Raw genomic sequence first — 12978 nt, 5'->3', positions numbered from 1 at the left:
AAGGGTCTGGTGTGAACAGAGCCAGTGGCGCCGAATCGTCCGCTGGTGCCGATGGTTTCGGAGCCGAGGGCTTCGATGGTTTCTGTGCACCATGCTTTTTTGGAGCCTCCGGCTTTTTCGGCGTCGAAGGAGTTTTCGGCGCCGGAGCGTTGGTGCCGACAGATTTGTGTTTGTGTTTGGTCGGCACCGAGAGTCCAGGCTTCGGCACCGGTGGCTTCGGAGTCGAGCTGGGTATCCCTTTCTTCGGTGCCGAATGGTGTTTTTCGGCACCAGGCGTCGGCTGGCTCGAGCCCGAGCTGCCGTGAGACTTCTGAGGCTTCGACACCGGGCCCGAAGGTGGGGTGATAGAAGCTGTGTGCTTGGTTTTGCCCAGGCCTGCAGGCGAGGGTGTAACCTGAGTCTCTTTGGTTTTGGGCGCGGGGGTGGGAGGGGGTACAGTACTCACGAACCGCTGCGCCGGTGTGATGTCCTCCACGTCGGAGTCGTCGGCCTCGGAAGCGCTGACAACGTCGTCTTCCTGCTGGGTGTGTAGTTGCCCCGAAGCTTCGGCGTCGTCTCCGAAGATGTCCGGTGGAGCCGCGGTCGAGGAGTGCGCCATGGTGCGTCGAGCTCTTCGATCCCGGATGGTCTTTTTTGATCGAAAAGACTTACAGGCGGGGCAGTCTCTGGCCTCGTGTTCTGGAGAGAGGCAAAGGTTACACACCTGATGGAGGTCGGTGTGGGGAAATTTAGACCCACATTTTGGGCACTTTTTGAACGGAGTCCTTTCCATCGGCCGGGACCGGAGTCGAGGAGGGCCCGAAGGCCGGTGCCGATGTACGGGATGGAGAAAAGTGCCGCTTCGAGAGATGAAGATGATGATGATGATGAAGAAACTCGAAGAAACGAGGATTTTCCGTCGAGGCTGGAACCGTAGAAGTTCGAAGCCGGAGCACGAAGTATCACATCCGAGCCCGATGGCGGAAAAAAACAATCTGAGGATGGAGCCGAAGCCCATGCGCAGTACGGACCGAAGGAGGAGTCACCGAACTTGTGACTTCCAAAGACTGTCCAAAGAACAAAAACAAACTGCAAACATCCGGGCCCAACACCAGATGGCGATCTATGCTAAGTGTACAATCTGCAGCTCATATGCCTCGAACACATGTTTTAGATGAGTAAGGATCGCCGGTTTATGATTTATATCAATGGCTTTATCAAACTAAAATCCGGGAGCAAACACTGGTTGTTTAGAACAACTGGAGGAGGGGGGGGGGGGGGGAATTGGTGAGGAGTGGACCCGAAATACTCTTTCAAAAACCATCGGTATTTTTGGGTCTAATTCTGCTGTTATCATGAGTTGTTCCAGAGCTGCGATTAGTACTATTTACTTGTCGGCAAAGCTGGAATGTTCTGTCACATCGACATACTTTAGTGACAGTCATTTCTAGTGCTGGCCTATTGATCGGTAACTATAAATCATTTTGGTGCTTCTCAAATTCGGCTGTGGATTCCACGTCACTGACAGTCACTCGCACGAGTGAGTACCAGTCGCCAGAGTGAAGCCACAGTGGCCCTTTTCCAAAGCCCCTCCCCTTCACATCTCACCTCTTCCCCCTACCTGGCCAAGTGCAGGGGTGTTTTTAGAGCCCCTTCTCACACACCTCATTGGGGGAAAGGGACAGATGATGACAACCTGACAGTCCTCTATGTTTCCATGGATTTTTATTGTTTTTATATATTTTTTGTCTGCAGGTCCCTCCGCTCGGGGCTCACCTCGTCAAACTTAACGCGCGGCCATCTTGCACCAGTGACTAACACCAAGCACTGAGAGAGAACAGCTGAGAAAAATTCCGCTTTAGCTAGAAAAGAATGAAGACATTTTTGCGTTGATTATTACCATTTGTCTACTGTAATTTGCCGGCGTATAGTTTCTATCGGAACTTGGGTGCATAACAAGTAAATATATATAATATCGTGCTGGAGACCAGTGTTGTTGCCTCGGCATTGGCTCAACATCAAATCACTTAATCTACTAATGTAATTTTTTTTTTTTTTTTAACAGTGTGGTCAAGTGGGGTGGGAGGGGACAGAATTTTAAAGAAATAAATAAACAGACCTCGGAGAGGTGGTTTGGGCGGCAAGGAGTGTAGGGGTGGAGCTGTAGCCAAGGAGCGAGAGAGCAGCCGTTTACAATGCCAATAGCTCAAACTCTTGTAAATGCGAGACCTCTTTCACTTCAAAGAAGCGGGTGCCATTTTCCAGAACTGCTTGGAAAGTGAAAGTGCGCATGGTGCGCTGAATGTTGCAGGAAAGCATGTTGTGCCTGCAGTAGGAGAACCTCATTAAAGAAAATAGTGCTTACAGGCTAAATAAGATATACCGTGTAACAACGGAAGTAAAAGGGCCAACCCTCATGGGAGGTTACAAATTAAGACAAGGTGGTACTATGGAGGGACTAACAAGCCTATTAACAAATCAGAATCCAGCATTTACAAGGGACAATGACACAAGCCAATGAAAAAAATATGGGAAGGAGAGTGGGCTGGGCTTCAAGTCCATACTCTAATACAGCATGCCTCGCAGAGCAGTTCATGCAATGCCCAGGCTCGACCTAAAAAGGATACAAAAACTCCATCAATAAGCCATGCAGAGCAAAAAGGCACTCAAACGACTGCATCTATGCTTAACATGGTCATGGATAGAATTCAAAGTTAAATGTATACAGATCCTGTCACATGTAGGCAAGTTGCACTTTTAAGTCCTTACGGTGCTTCTAAATTAAAATAAACCTTCACAATTTTTTCACAAAAGTATTAATTATACAAACTCTTTTTTTAACATAATTACTAATACTCCAATAGTCAGTAAAACAATACATGAAACAACTGTGTCAAAAAAAGTTGCCAATGTTCCATAAGTTCTCATTATTCATTTGATGTAACATTTATTATGCAATGCCATTAAATATCAAACATAAAATTCCATTATCCTAATGCAGTGTTGCTGTTCCCAATGCATTTCGGGAGACCCTTCGTCAGGGAAACACTATAAATACAAATAATACAGCATTTCAAAATCAAGATCAGATGCCCTTTCAAAATAAATCTTTGAGGTTTTTCGGACAGAGACCCATGTCCCAACACAATACAGCATTTCAGTATGTTTATTCAAGCTATTACCCATAAGATAGTGCGACCCTAAAGTGCTTATGTGTCTTATCAACTAATCCAAAACCACCTCGTTGTGCCAGAGAGAAATCCAAACAAAGGTGACCCCATTGGTGACCGCTTTACACCTTAAAACAACATGCTAGGTGTGATAACTAAACACAAAAGACCCTCTGTTTCCAGTGAAAAGAAAACCTCCTGACAAACAATGCCATGCTCACCTATCCGGTCCAAGACAAAGTTGAACCAGTACAGAATAAGCTAGAAGAAAGAAATTTTACGTGAGGGCATTACCGGTAAATAACATGCTGCCGCGTTGTGCTTCAATACCACAAGAAACTCCACTTACCGTAGAAGTGTTAATAACCCACGAGGTCTGTAATAGTATTTCAGCAAGTTCGTCAAACACTCTATAAATAAAAACAGATCCCAAAAGCGTTACAGTAGTCATCTAATCTTAAACCTCCATTGATCCTTGCCCGTGAAACTTTCTGATATAGTTCCCTCTCACTTACTGCAGTAAACCGCCAACCGGCCGTCTCAGTCTTCCACCATTCCACCACTCTATCCAGAACGCCGCTACTAGAACGCGCTGTGTACGTCAAAACATGTGCACAGGATATTTAAATAGGGAGAAAAGAAAGACTTCACGTCATAAGAGAGAAGCCAACAACTCTGAGAAACCATTTGCCAACCGCCATATGCTGACATAAAAAGTGAAAATGCTCATGACGGAGCGGTTCTGTCATGAGCATCGGTTGGGCTGTGCTCATCTACCTCATGAGCACAACCCCTGGGGGAAGCGCTGGCGCTTCCCCCCAGGGGCATCGATCTTGCCCCCACAGAGGGGGAAGGCAGCGGAAGAGTTTCCGCTGCCATCCCCGACTCCCCACACGCTTTCCCATGATGTCAGCGCGCGCCGACGTCATCAGGAAGCGCTGGGACGCCTGGAAGCCATTTGCTTCAAGGCGTCCCAGCAGGGGGAGGTAGGTTTTGGTCTCCAGTGAGGCCGCGGGGGGGATTTTTTAAAGTATTGAGGCATCAGGGGAGAGGAAAGTGTATTTCCTCTCCCCTGATGTCTCAATACAGGGCATTCCTGCAGCACGATCGCGCACAGCGTCGCGATCGTGCTGCAGGAATGCCCCCACTAGGCACCAGGGATGCTTTTTTCTTTAAAAGGAAGCGACCCCTTGGGCAAGGGTCGCATCCTTAAGGGGGCAAACATTTTAAAGACTTTTCTGCCCCCCTGGGGCCAGATCGCCTCGTTTTTTTGGCGTTTCTGGACCCAGGGGGCAGAAAAGCCCACTAGAGCCAGGGATCTTTATTTTTAAAAAACGGAAGCGACCCCTTGGGGAAGGGTCGCTTCCAGGCCTTTCATTTTTTTTAAAATGTGTACTCTGCCCCCCCCCCGGGGGCATATCGGCTCATGTATTTGGCCTTTCTGCCCCCAGAATACCCCACTAGACACCTGGCAGTCCTTTTCTTAGCTAAAGGAAGCGACCCCTTGGGCAAGGGTCGCTTCCTTAAGGGGCACATTTTTTTAAAGTCTTTCCTGCCCCCCCCCCCCCGGGGACTTTTTTTGGCGTTTCTGGCCCGTGGGGGGGGGGGGGGGGGGGGGGGCAGAAAAGCCCACTAGAGCCAGAGATTTTTTATTTATAAAAACTGAAGCAACCCCTTGGGGAAGGGTCGATTCCAGGCCCCTAATTTTCTTTAAATGTGTACTCTGCCTCTGGGGGGAGGGGGTTCACTAAACACCAGGGAGTCCTTTTATTATCTAAAGGAAGTGACCCCTTGGGCAAGGGTTGCTTCCTTAGGGGGCACATTTTTTTAAAGTCTTTTCTGCCCCCCCCCCCGGGGACTGTTTGCCTTGGTTTTTGGGCGTCTCTGGCCCCAGGGGGGGGGGGGGGGGGGGGGGGAGGGGGGATTGGGGCAGGGGGCAGAAAAGCCCACTAGAGCCAGGGATCTTTTTTTAAAAGAATGGAAACGACCCCTTGCGGAAGGGTCGCTTCCATGCGCTGGTCTGGCGAGACTTATTGAGAGGGCTCCAAAAAGTGCTACCAGGCCAGCCTAGAGCTACAGTGGAAGTGCGCGGGCGCGCGTGCCGCGCTTTACCACAAAGCTTTGATGTTTGAACGTGATCGCGATCACTTTCACTTTGCATAGCCAATAGGTCTCGTTTTTGGGACCTTATAAGTACTTAGTTATGCAACTGTTGCATGGCTAAATACTTATAAGGTCCTAAAGGCGAGACCTATTGGCTATGCCAATTCTTGTTTTTAGTACCCCACTAGACACCAGGGACGCATCTGAAATTAAAATGGAAGCGACCCCTGGGGCAAGGGTCGCTCCCAGGGGGCAGATTTTTTTAATACATTTGGTTATGGTTATTTCTGCCCCTCCTGTGGACAGATCTGCCCCTTTTTTGTGTGGCCTTTTTGCCCTTGGTGGGAGGGGGGGCAGAAAACCCTACTAGGCACCAGGGATTTATTTCTTTTGTAAGGGGGGCATATTTCTGTCTGCTGTTTTCTGCCCCGCCCTCAGACAAGCTCACCCGATCCCTTGGGCAAGTTCACTCCCATTTTTGCACAGCCCTATTAGAAGGCCCATCTGGCAGATTGACCAATTGGGTAGTGACAGTGTGTTATAATGTTAATTCTTTTATTGTTTGTGAATTTCAATTGTAAAGCTTTTTTTCTCCCTTTTTGTTCTAGTTGAAAGCTTTTGCTCTTTAGACTGTTCCAGGTTGCGGTTTCGTTACTTTTGGTTCTGCTGTTTGTGTAGTTGCTTGTGTTTGGTAAGAGACTTTTTATGTACAATGTAAATCTTTGTCATTTCTCTGCATGAATGTGTTTTTTGCAAATGATGTAAGAATTGCAGTATGTTTGGCTTCTGTTTTTTGAGTGTCAAAAACTTTTTGCATTTGTGCTTGATGTGTATTTTGTTGTTTTGTGAGTAATATGTCTCTAATTTCAGGGTGTACACTGGTAAGGAATCCAGGATTAACCCCCCTGGTTGTCCGTCCACTTTTGGAGTGACTGAGAAAATTGTGTGGAAACTTGGTAGAGGATTTTTTTAACAAAGGCCACCATTTATATGTAGATAACTTCTACACTGGTGTGCGGTTGTTCTGGAAATTGGCCAAAGTGGACACTGTTGCTTGTGGCACAATCCGCTCTAACCGTAAAGGTTTCCCAAAATAACTTGATTGTCAAAAGCTTGTGCGGGGACAGTGCAGTGCGTTGAGAGGAGCTTCTAGCTGTGAAGTTTTCAGACAGGAGAGATGTCTACATGCTGACTACCATCTATGATGAAAGCACTTCACCTGTGACTGTTTGGGGTCAGGTTGCTGAAGTGTGCAAACCTGTGTGCATTTTAGACTATAATAGGCACATGGGTGGTGTTGACAGAGTAGATCAGAGGTTGGAACCTTACGCTGCTCTTTGTAAGGCTTACATTTGGTACAAGAAGTTGGCTATCCATCTTTTCCACTTGGCAACCTTTAATGCTTTTGTTGTGTTCCAGGATTCTTGTCCTGAGTCAAAGATGACTTTTGCTAAGTTTCAGGAGTCTGTAATAGGCAGCCTTGTTTTATTGGAACAGACAAGTGTTCCTAGAGTTGGAGTGGTGGAGGATGTTGCTAGATTGAAAGATCGCCACTCTCCTGATCACATTCCTCCCACACCCTCAAAAGACTTTCCCAGTAGGAGACGTCTGTTGGTGAAGAGGTATGCAGAAGGAGACTCGTATGTATTGCCCCGAGTGTCCTTCTAACCCTGGGCTGTGTGTGCCTGCTTGTTTTAGAATGTACCACACGCAAAATAATTTTTGGGAGCATCCATGATTGGTAAAGTGACACGTCTGGCCTCTATTGTTTAATATTTTTTGTTCAGTTTCAAGGTTAGCATTTGTGTAGTGTATTTAATTTCAGTTTTTGTGTTAGTAGATTTGTATCTATTTGCAATTTGTTTGTGTTGTCTTATTTATATAAAACAAAATTCCTAAATGTGATGGCGGTGTGCGTGGACTGGCGCTTGGCTGGCGGTGTGGTGTGCATGGACTGGTGCATGGCTGATGGTGTGGTGTGCGTGGACTGGCGCTTGGCTGGCGGTATGCATGGACTGGCGCTTGGGTGGTCGTGCGGGTGGACTGGCGCTTGGCTGGCGGTGTGTTTGTACTGGCGCTTGGCTGGCGGTGTGTTTGTACAGGCACTTGGCTGGCAGTGTGCGTGGACTGGCGCTTGACTGGCGGTGTGCATGACTGGCACTTGGCTGGCGGTGTGGTGTGCATGGCCTGGTGCTTGGCTGCTGGTATGCGTGGACTGGCGCATGGCTGACAGTGTGGTGTGCGTGGACTGGCGCTTGGCTGTCGGTATGCGTGGACTGGCGCTTGGCTGGCGGTGTGGTGTGCATGGCCTGGCGCTTGGTTGGCGGTGTGCGTGGACTGGCGAATGGCTGACAGTGTGGTGTGCGTGGACTGGCGCTTGGCTGGTGGTATGCGTGGACTGGCGCTTGGCTGGCGGTGTGCGTGGACTGGCGCTTGGCTGGCGGTGTGCGTGGACTGGCGCTTGGCTGGCGGTGTGTTTTTTTTGTCAAAAATATTTTTATTGAAGTTTTTAACATAGTACAGCATATGGCATTACCGTCATAATCTTCACATGAGTGACATTAAAGAGTGGTTACAAGATTGAAACTGTGAAGAGTCATAGAGCTCGTCAGCTAATTAACAAAGTGGCACATTTGATGTGCAAGTATGCTAGATTTAATATTAAAGATTATCAGCACATCCTTATGGCTAGGAGGGTGTCTTGGAATGACAATACGAGGAAAATTTTTGCCGTTATTGTCAATATACATTTCGATATTTCTGTATCACCAATGCTGCTCTACATCAGCTGCCAAGAGCTCGGTTTAAATCAGCTGAGTGATGGGAACAGGATGAAAACTACCACTAACAAAACTGAAGAGTCTTGATTGAATTAATGGAGGTGGCAATACAAAGAAATGCAAATCGGTAAGCCCATAGTAATGCATATTTGATACATATGATGAAATGCGTTTGTAACTTCCATACCAGTACATAGGCATGTGGGGCGGAGAAAGCAGGGGAACGGTGTGCCAAAACAATCATAAATTGAAATCGGGACATGTGTCACTACAGCATTAACTAGACTCTGGGATAATGCGTGTTTATCTGCAATCCTTTTCCATGTCTCTAGAACCTAGGCCAGAGTCTGTACGTCTCATATATAAACTAGCAGGCGCAGATCTGTGATAGTCGAGTCGCTCAGTGGGAATATCGCATCCCAAAACACTCAAATTTTCCTCAATATGACGCTTTGCAAATAAATACAAATTAAATACACTATAGTATAGGCTCATTTACCTCTCTCCCTCAACCCTGCTGGAACCAGCCTCATGTATCATCTATCACTTAAGTGACCTGAGTTACATGACACCACATTCCAGTGGTTGGACTTCTGGTTTGTCCTATACAAGCCATTAGAGCAAGCAGCAGAAAGGGAGATGTTTGACAATAAACAAATTAGCGCTTTTTATGGTCTGGCTTGATAGTGCAGCTGTGGCCAGACAATTATGTGGGAATCACTAGGAAATGTACTTAGGCTCCGCCCATACGTTGGGAGCCAGGAGTAGTTGTTTTGATTAGCAAGAAGTTGTGAGCTTACACAAAGAACATGCTAGTACTTCACACAGCTGGGATCATTTTATTTATCGAGGTTTTTAAGCATGAACTTTCAGGGGCACACGTGACATTGTAATGCTATTAAAGTATCTTAGAAACGTGATATTGGAAGGACTTCTGGATGGGGCCCCACTGTTGATAATGGCACTATCCACCACCCACTTCAATCAAATCACCATCCTTGATACGATGAAACCAGCGATCTTGACTAGTACACGTGAAACATACAAGATGATGGACAGAATGTTGCACATTGGCAAAACATTCACCCCCAGTCACAGATCTGGGTTTAATCCATCGTTATTTTGCTCACCACGCCACCCCAGTTCAGACATGGCCATATGCAAATCAGTCTTGACCCTGTGCCTCATGAGAACAGGCCAGCCCGAACTGCCAAGCCATGTCTTCCCTGGACCGGAATCAAGCATCCTAGGACCGGTTTCGGGGTTTCACCCCTCTTCAGCCAGGATAGCTTGACTCCAGTGGCATAGTGAGCACGGGACCCACGTCTGGGCATACCCTTCCCACATAGGGCGAACAGCAAAACACACAAGATGATGGACGGAATGTTGCACATTGGCAAAACATTCACCCCCAGTCACAGATCTGGGTTTAATCCATCGTTATTTTGCTCACCACGCCACCCCAGTTCAGACATGGCCATATGCATATAGTACACATGACCCATGTATTTGATTTGGCGACTTTAATAGTGAACCTAAGATCCACAAGGACAGGTCTGCCCCCTAAGTTCCTGGAGCCCAATCATTTGTAACTATGTGGCACCTCCAAAGCTGGGCCTCTCATATGTAGGTATCTGACATATTGTGCCGGATTTATCCAACCACTATGGAATACTCACACTATTCTAGACTACATAGAATACATGCCAGAATAGTCCTCATATACTGCTCCACTGAAGTGGCCTCCTAAACAAAAAGGCCTGAATACACGGGATGAACCATATCAGACCATAACCCCTTACTCCTAACCCTGGACTGGGAAGGGCACCCATCCACTCATACCCATGTGGCACCTTCAAGTGGAGGTACTTCAGGCATAGTGTTTTGAGTGACCCTTTGGGATGTGGTGCATAATTATTTCCACGAAAACACAGATACTGCCTCTGACATCCTGGTAGAATGGGAGGCCTTAGAGGGCTAGCCATTAAGGTGACCTACGGGAGCAGGAAGGCACTTCAAAGGGAGTTGACAATCTTGGAGTACAATATTTGGGAACTGGAGAAGCGCTCTGTTTTGAACCTCTCTACTGCCAATCAGTTGGCCCAAGCCAAAGTGGACCACATGGATACCTTAAATACTCTCCACCCTAGACCCTAGACACCCAGAGACAGTGGAGGCACAACAGATTGAGGCCTACTTAGACACTCTTCACTTACCAACAATCAGCCCTCCAATGTTCTGAATTGGACTCCTCACTCAAGATTGAGGAGGTCCACTTGGCAATCTCACAGATAGCCAGGGGTAAGACACCCCAGAACAAATGGCTTTCCTGCGAAATTCTATGTTACGTTTGTCACACAAATGGCTCCCAGTTTACTACACTTGTGCGAGGCAGCATGGAAGAGGAAGAGGATCCCACTCTCTATGAGAGAAACTGTCCTCACAGTTCTTCCTAAGCCAGGCAGAGACCTTTTGCTAGCGGGTTCATATTTACCCTTGTTCCTGTTAAATTTGGGTTATAAGACCATGGGGAAAATATTAGCAAATAGACTAGTCTCAATAACACAAGCAACAGTTCGCTCTGATCAAAATGGCTTCATGCCGGAACGCAAAGCCATTTTAAATCTACACCGATTGTTTATGAAAATGGATTGGTCACACAGCTATGCCCATGGATTGCATTGTTAGACATAGAAAAAGGCCATTATTTCCCTGGGATGGCCCTACCTTCCAAGATTGCTTTGCAGACTCAGGCTAGGCCTGAAATTACTATTGTGGATAAAGCTCATTTACACAGTCTCAATGTCACAAGTGAAAACAGGACAATCTCTGACTCACCGCCTGTAGAACGGGGCACTCACCAAGGGTGTCCACTGTTCTCCATGATTTTCGTGATGGCAAAAGAGCCATTAGCTGGCGCTTTGCCAGAAAAGGGCCCAGACTGGGGTGTGGAGGTGGAAGGATGGTGGCATATCATCTTCTATATGACATGATGCTCTGATCTACCTTTGCGAGTACATGGACTCCATGGCATACCTCCCTGCCTTTCCAGAGGAATTTGGTAGGATATCCTGCAGGCAGATCCATAGGACAAATCATGCTAATTTCCTCTCTCTCCAGTATCGATGCCACAGCACCTAGCATTTCCTGTCACCCCTATCATCCGGGCCTTTGACACTATTGAATATCAGAGGGTCCGGAACGATCATATGGAAGGAGATCTGGTTGCGGGTAACATAGGGAGAGCGTTGACCAACTTGAGGTCCGCTATCCCTTTTTGGTGTGGGCTACTGCTGTCCCCAATGGGATGTATAGCCATTTCAAAGATGCTGGTCCTCTTCTGCTTGCTCTACTTCTTCTCAGATATACCAGTGGCTCTAAATAGAAGATTCTTCCGCAAATTGTAATCTCAGCTAAATCACTTTGATATGGGGCCCTTGCCGGCACAGAACCTTCATTCTCAAGTTACACACACCACTGGGTGAGGGAGGTCTAGGGACCCTAAACTATAAGCAGACCTACATAGCCGCATAACTCCAATGGCTGGCACACTGTCTGGATGGATGAATGAGGACTGTGTTCAAGAACTAGGTGATTGGCTCCAAAATACACAGGTGAGAAGAATCCTAGAAAAGCTGCAGACAACCACAGCAAATGAGGACAATGCATTGATGAGTGTGCCTAGGTATTGCTGGAAGAGGGTATCTGTGTAATGAAGGTATCAGTGTCCTACACCCCTGCCCTCTCACTCTGGGTGATGCCGGGTTGTAGAAACCTACAATGTCAATTTGATACATGACTATGGACAGAGGCCAGCCTACTCACTTGGGACTGGGACCCATTAAAAGATGACTTTTTACGACCCTTCAAATACCTAGTTTACACCAACGGGTTGCCTACAGGAAATGTTTTCCTAGATGGGGCAATAACACACCAGTTACACTCAATCTGGAATAGAACCCACAATATGCCTGGCACATCCCAACTTTTGCCAAGACTTTTCACACACGGAAGAGTTAGACATGTAGCAACATGCATCTACAGCGCTTTACAACACAGGTCAGACATGCCCCTCCAGACACTAATGCAGAGGTCTTCAAACTGTGGGGAGATACCCCCTGGGGTGCCGTGTATGTGTTCCCAGGGGAACGCAAATGGGTCGCCAATTACATGTAAATGAAGATAGCCTGGAATTGCAAAAGGCGCGTTTCTAGAATGTCTTCATTTACATGAAGCAGTTAAAGCCCATAAAAAGTGTGAGGACATCACCACTGAGTGGCACAGGGCAGTGTCAGTGAGTGTGAGGGTCAAAGGCGCGGCTAAAAAGAAGAAAAGATTCAGCATTTTCTTTGTTTTTTTCTTTACATTCGGATAACTGCATATAAAAACATGCACACACATCAAATGAAAGACAAATGCAAATTAAACTAATCAAAGGTAAATATGCTCTTTTACCTTATGAAGTCTCAGTTGGCTATTGTGATCACTGCAGATGTCTTCAAGTGTGACCAGCTTCACATAACTGAATCCCAATTGCTGCAGAGAGGAATAGTGACTGGTTAATAGTGCTACGAGGTTTATCAGTCTGTGACAAAAAGCACTGTGAATGTCATTTTTAAAAAAAATGTATTTCAGTGTATAAAGCAGGCTACTGCAAAATACTGTTTAAGATAAAACAAATGCTTTAAAAATATACATTTTAGTGATAAGCATTCAGACAAAATCTAGTGTAAATATTTTTATATGGGTCCATTAAAAGGGTGCAATCCTTTTAACGGGCACATATAGTACCTCTCAAAAAGAAAAAGTATTTGTCACCATGAAGCTAAGTGACTCAGTTAATTAAAAGCTACACTGGCTCCAAAGCAGCCTTTATATTTGGTGATTAACCATTGCACACATTTACATTTCTTTCAGGAAGCGGGCACCTTGGTGAAAAGGCATAT

General features: G+C 46.6%; 1 protein-coding gene across 1 annotated transcript in view; it reads right to left on the bottom strand.

The window, feature by feature from the left end:
- Nucleotides 1-12978, bottom strand: part of DENND4A (DENN domain containing 4A) — an 811018-nt gene that overhangs the window by 499832 nt on the left and 298208 nt on the right. The window contains exons 3-6 of the mRNA XM_085644632.1: nucleotides 12488-12568; nucleotides 3665-3741; nucleotides 3499-3559; nucleotides 3371-3410 (exon numbers count right to left, since the gene is read on the bottom strand). The gene's annotated coding sequence lies outside the window, so the exon portion shown is untranslated. The remainder of the gene's footprint in view (nucleotides 1-3370; nucleotides 3411-3498; nucleotides 3560-3664; nucleotides 3742-12487; nucleotides 12569-12978) is intronic.

This window comes from Triturus cristatus, chromosome 3_1 (genome assembly GCF_964204655.1).
Source record: "Triturus cristatus chromosome 3_1, aTriCri1.1, whole genome shotgun sequence".
Taxonomy (NCBI): Eukaryota; Metazoa; Chordata; class Amphibia; order Caudata; family Salamandridae; genus Triturus; species Triturus cristatus.
The sequence above is the reverse complement of the archived record's forward strand: the minus strand, read 5'-3'. Positions and strand labels throughout refer to the sequence as shown.